Below are 6,326 nucleotides of genomic sequence, written 5' to 3' on the forward strand. Positions count from 1 at the left end.
TGAGGCTCTTCATTACATCTTTGAAAGACTGTTTGCCAGGCCTTTGGCTGAATGTGAATGCAAGAAATTCACCTTCGTTTCATAAAAGGGGTTTTGCCAGGACAAAAAGGGTCTGCTTAGTGCTTTTTGGGGAAGCTGAGGTCAGAACACAATCTCCTGTCTACAACACAGTCCTTTTGGCAGACCCAAAGGGGCTTTTTTGGGGGAGGCAACTGGGCTTCTTTGATTTTTCTTTGAAGACGTTTCGCTTCTCATCCCAGAAGCTACTTCAGCTCGGACAGGAGAGTGAGGAATGGAAGGGTTTCTATTCCTTGCATTATGAAGGGTTTCATAATCCTTCCCTTCCCCACTATCCAGTTAGAGCAGAAGAAACTTGAGCCTGAGGATACAAAGTAACCTCCAGGTGGCCTCAACGGCTCTCTAAATTTAAATGCAAATGACCAGCTGTCCGCAAGGAATATAAATCCTTCCATTCTCCATCATCCAATCAGAGTTGAAGAAGCTTCTTGGAGGGGAAGTGAAATGTCTTCAAAGAAAAACCAGAAAATCCAGTTGCCTCTTGAAAAAAAGGGCACCTTTGGGATATCTGTGACCTGGATGACAAAGAATCTCCACAGATATTGAAAGCTGAAATACAAGCGTGTGTCGATTACACCCCATCCAAATATTATGAATTATCATGCAGTGGTTGTTTTCCTCACATCTACCCTGTACTGAATATCAACTAATCACAAAATGGTGTATAACGTGTGTTCTCAGTCCCAATTAATCAGCATTACTTGCTTTTCATTTATTAAACAAATTAAGGAATAACACACACCTAGTTTTGTTTTCCTTTTATTATCATACATAATAAATATAGGCAGCTTATGCACACGTTGATTATATGCTAAGATTTCCACTAAAAGTGATTGTGTTTCATTATTTTTCCATTAAAAGTGATTGTGTTTCATTATAACTGTTAATAATAATAATAATAATAACAATAACAATAACAACAAAAACAACAACAAAAACAACAACAATAATAATAACAATAATAATAACAGTAATAATAATGACTAAGTAAGCAGTTACAGAGTTTTTCTGGTTACCTGGCTTCACCGAAAACACCCAAACATAAGAACAACAGCTGGGTTCACACACAAACCTTACATAGGGCTGGGATTCTACCAGTCCAGACCGGTTCTACAGAACTGGTTGTTAGGATTCTGCGCAGTTCGGAGAACCAGCCAATCATGTCCCTGGCTGGCCCCTCCCCTCCCCATCCAGTCAGTCCTTATCACGCATGCCCGACATAGCTGACTGCATTCTCCCCTGCCCAGTCATTCCTTAAGGTGTTTCTTCTCTTTTTTTTGGCCTCTCATCGACCAGTTGTTCCGATGATCAGCTGTGCCAGGATCCCCTTCGTTGTCTTACTGCTTTGCCCAGGAGGCTTCCCTGAGGCCCAGGAGGCAAAAAAAATGGGGGGCGGGGTTTGCTGCAAAAATCAGAAGGAGAAAAAGGAGGAGGAGGAAGAGGAGGAGCAGGAGGAAGAAGAAGAAGAAGAAGAAGAAGAAGAAGAAGAAGAAGCCCCGCCCATCCAGTCACATGGCCATGCCCACTTAGTCCCACCCACAGAACCAGTTGTTAAAAAATTTGAATCCCACCCCTGCCCCTACACTCCAAGCTAGTTAACCTAGGAGTTATTTCAGGTTGTTGCGTGTATCAGTCTAAGTCTGAAATCTCAGCCAGCCAAGGATCTCAAAAATATTCTCCTCTTACGCTTCCCAAATGGACTGTAGAGCCTGGGAATGGATCCAGTATGCCTGAAGGTCAGCTGGCATTTGGGATGGCCTGAGAAGTTGGAAAAAAATTGGGGTTCGGGGTGTCCTGAACCAGAGATCCCGATCTGGGTATTTTCTCTCGGGAACACGCTCGGTGGATTCCCCCACCAAGATTCTAATCTGGTGGCCATGAGTCTTTTTGAAAGCGTGTGCATAATTACAGTGGTGACTTTGCTGGCTTCTTCTCCCAAATCTGGTGGGCTTGGAGTAGGCCAAGAGTGGATCTTTTTCAAGAAAGGAGAGGCAGTTTGGCCTCCGGGCAGGAGGAGCTGTGTGAGAGAAACTTTCCATCCTCTTGGCCCACAGCTCCTCCGGAGAGGAATTGTGACATCGAGAAACAAAGAACCAATTGCGTTGTTTCCAAGAGTGGCCTCCAACCATGCATCAAATGGCTGCATCCAGCCGGATCCCTGGTGGATCCCTGGCTCGTTGCATGCCTGCCCTCCTACCTACAAATCAACTGCTACACCTGGGTGCAGCCATAGATACCAGGTCATGTGAAACTTCAATAAATCACTTCAATAAATCTTCAAGAAAATATCTACAGACCCCTCCCATCCTGGACAATCTGTTTCCACTCCCACCCTCAAAACGATGCTATGGAGCCCTGCACGCCAGAACAATTAGACACATGGGGAGTTTTTCCCTGAATGCCATCACTCTGCTAAACGAATAATTCCCTCGACACTGTCCAACTATTGACAAAGTCTGCACTACTATTAATCTTCTCATCACTCCTTATTTTATTTTTATTTATTTATTTTTATTTATTTATTTGATTTGCCAACTGTTTACAAGATAATAAGTATAAGTGTATACATAGTTGTGAATACATGAAATGGGTACATATAAGAAAAATAAAAGAATAAGAGAAACAATAGGACAGGGACGGTAGGCACGTTAGTGCGCTTATGCACGCCCCTACAGACCTCTTAGGAAAGGGGTGAGGTCAATAGTAGACAGTCTAAGGTTAAAGTTTTTGGGGTTTGGGGAAGAAACTACAGAGTCGGGTAGAGTATTCCAGACATTGACCACTCTATTGCTGAAGTCGTATTTCCTGCAATCAAGTTTGGTGCGGTTTACTTTGAGTTTGTATCTATTGTGTGCTCTTGTGTTGTTATGGTTGAAGCTGAAGTATTCATTGACAGGTAGGACATTGCAATGTATGATTTTATATACCATGCTTAAGTCAGACCGAAGACGGCGTAATTCAAGGTTTTCTAGTTCTAGAATTTCAAGTCTGGTGGCATAAGGTATTCTACAACGAGTAGAGGAGTGGAGAACTCTTCTTGTGAAATATTTCTGGACTTTCTCAATTGTGCTAATATCAGATATGTAATGTGGGTTCCAGACTGATGAACTGTATTCGAGTATTGGTCTAGCAAATGTTTTGTATGCTCTGGTTAGTAGTGTGATATTACCAGAGAAAAAGCTACGTAGGATTAGGTTAACAACTCTTAATGCCTTTTTGGCTATGTAGTTGCAGTGGGCTCTAGCACTCAGATCATTTGAGATGAGTATTCCAAGGTCCTTTACAGAGCTTGGGTCATCAACAAGTTCTTGACTATTCAGCTTGTATTTTATTTTCTGATTTTTTTTGCCAATATGTAAGACAGAGCATTTATTTGTTGATATTTGAAGTTGCCATTTGTTTGACCATTCTGATACATAGTCAAGATCTTTTTGTAGGGTAGCAGTATTGTCTGTGGTATTGAACAGCTTTACATCATCAGCGAAGAGAGCGCAATTGCTCTTAATATGATCACAGAGGTCGTTTATGTAGAGTATGAAGAGAGTTGGTCCTAGAACACTGCCTTGGGGGACACCACTATTGACAGGTACTGGATTTGATAGGATGCTCCCGATTTTGACCATTTGTTGTCTGTTTGACAGGAATGCTTCTATCCAGTTATTCAGTTGTCCAGAGATACCATAGGATTTTATTTTTAGGAGTAGTTTGTCGTGTACCACTGAATCAAAGGCTTTACAGAAGTCTATGTAGATTGCGTCTATTGCTTTGCCCTGGTCGAGTTGTGTCGTCCATATGTTTTTGCAGTGTAAGAGTTGTAGATTACAGGATAGTTTTTTTCTGAAACCAAATTGTTTATTGGAGAGTAGGTTATTTGTCTCTAAGTGGAGGATGATGGATTGGTTAATAATTGATTCCATGACTTTACAGGTGATGCAGCATAAGGAGATTGGCCTGTAATTTTCAACTAGGCTTGGGTCTCCCTTTTTGAAGATGGGGATGACTGTGGCTTGTGACCATAGGTTAGGCAAGGAGCTGGTCCTGAAAGATTTTTCAAAGATTATGCTTAGAGGTTTGGCTATGGCAGTGGATAGCTTTCTTAAGAAGTAGGCACATATTCCATCCGGTCCAATAGATAGAGATGGTTTTAGATTGTGTAGTGATTTTTCAACATTGTCTTTTGTGAAATCGATATGTATTAGATCATTATTGTTATCTGTGGTTACGGCTAGGAAATACTGGGCATGATCCATTGCTGTTTACAAATACTGAGCCGAAGAATGTGTTAAAGATGTTGGCTTTAATGGTGTCGTCGTTGCAGTCTTTACCATCAGGTCCTATCAAGGGAGGGATGGACCTTGAGTCTTTTAGTTTGTTGTTTACAAAATTGTAAAAAGCACGGGTGGAATTGGTGCTTAGAAGGTTTTCCTCTTGTTTAATGTGATAATTGGTGCATTCGGTCTTTATCTGGTGGCATAAATTTTTGTATCGGTTTTTGAAATTGGCAACGTGACCAGATTTGTTTTTCCTCCAGAGTGATCTCTTTTTGGATTGAAGTTTCCTTATTGATATGGGTAATCTGCTTTTTTGTTTTGTTTTGGGAATTGTTGTTGGAACATATAGTATGATGACTCTTTTGACTTCAAGTAAAAATATGTTCTAATGGTCTTCAACAGTATTGCATCCAGTGAATAGAGATTGCCAATCCAGGGATGAGAGATCGTTGTCTATAAGATCATAATTATCACCCATCCCCTCCCACTTGTGACTGTATGACGGTGTCGCTTGTATCGTTACAATCTATATTGATTGTTTCCTAGTATACTTGATTGCTTATTGTACCCTGTGAATATTATGAAGTGTTGTACCTGAAGATTCTTGACGAATGTATCTTTTCTTTTATGTATAATGAGAGCATTTGCACTAAGACAAATTCCATGTGTGTCCAATCACACTTGGCCGATACAGAATTCTATTCTATTCTATTCTATTCTATTCTATTCTATTCTATTCTATTCTATTCTATTCTATTCTATTCTATTCTATTCTATTCTCTCTTCTCTCTCTTCCCTCTTCTATTCTATTCTCTGTTGTATTCTCTCTCCTTTTTTCTTCGCTTCTCTCTTCTGTTCTCTCTATTTTCTTCTCTATTCTTTACTCTCTATTCACCATTCTCCATTCTCTATTCTATTTTCTCCTCTCTTCTCTCTTCTCTCTTCTGTATTCTCTATATTCTATTCTATTCTATCCTCTATTCTCTCTGTTATCTTCTCTTCTCTTCAGGTCACCAACATCTAAAGGAGAGGCAACCAAACCAAGATTTCAAGATGTCTGGACTTCAACTCCCAGAATTCAATGCGTGGTTTTGCTCCGGTTTAGTTCACCACTCAGTTGGCCTCAGTTTATTAGTTTTTTTTGGATGCCACTGTTGTGAAGCAGGTCACACTGTTGTTAAGTGAATCTGGCTTCTCAGAAGGTCACAAAAGGCGCGACCCAGGGACCCTGCAACCGTCATAAGTGTGAGTCAGTTGCCAAGCACCCGAACATAAATCACGTAGGGATGCTACAATGGTTGTAAGTCTGAAAAATGGTTGTAAGTCCCTTTTTTCAGGGCTGTTGTAACTTTGCATGGTCACTAAGTGGAGGACTACATGGAGATCCTAGTGCCTGGAGCTAAAGAGGGAGCTAAATTTTTCAGCTTTTGAAGGGAGAAGTTGGTTGGGTGAAGGAGCATCTGTATTCCTTGTTCTCTCCCTCCCTCCCACCCTCCCTCTCTTTCTCTCTCTCTCTCCCTCCCTCTCTTTCTCTCTCTCCCTCCCTCCCCCTTTTCCTCCTTCTCACTCTTTGTCTCCCTCCCTCCCTCTTTCCCTCCTTCTCTCTCTTTCTCTCCTTTTCTCGCTCCCGCTTTCTCTGTCCCTCTCTCCCCCTTTCCCTCCTTTTCTCTCTTTCTCTCCCTCCCTCTCTTTCTCTCCTTCCCTCTCTCTCTTTCTCTTACCCCCTCCCTCCATTCCCCCCCCTCTCGCTCCTTCTCTTTCTCTCCCTACCCTCTTTCTCTTCACCTCCCTCTCCCTCCCTCCCTCCCTCCCTCCCTCCCCCCTCTCTTTCTCTCCCTCCCCCATCTCTTTTTTCTCCTTCTCTCTCCCTCGCTCTCCCTTTCTCTTCCCCCTCTCCCTCCCTCTCTTTCTCTCTCCCCCTCTCTTTCTCTTCACCTCCCTCTCCCTCTTTCTCCCTCCCACTCTTTTTCTCTCCTT

The sequence above is a fragment of the Notechis scutatus genome, chromosome 13 (genome assembly GCF_049901735.1).
Source record: "Notechis scutatus isolate UNSWTSFEM ecotype Mainland chromosome 13, rNotScu1.2, whole genome shotgun sequence".
NCBI classification, from domain to species: Eukaryota; Metazoa; Chordata; class Lepidosauria; order Squamata; family Elapidae; genus Notechis; species Notechis scutatus.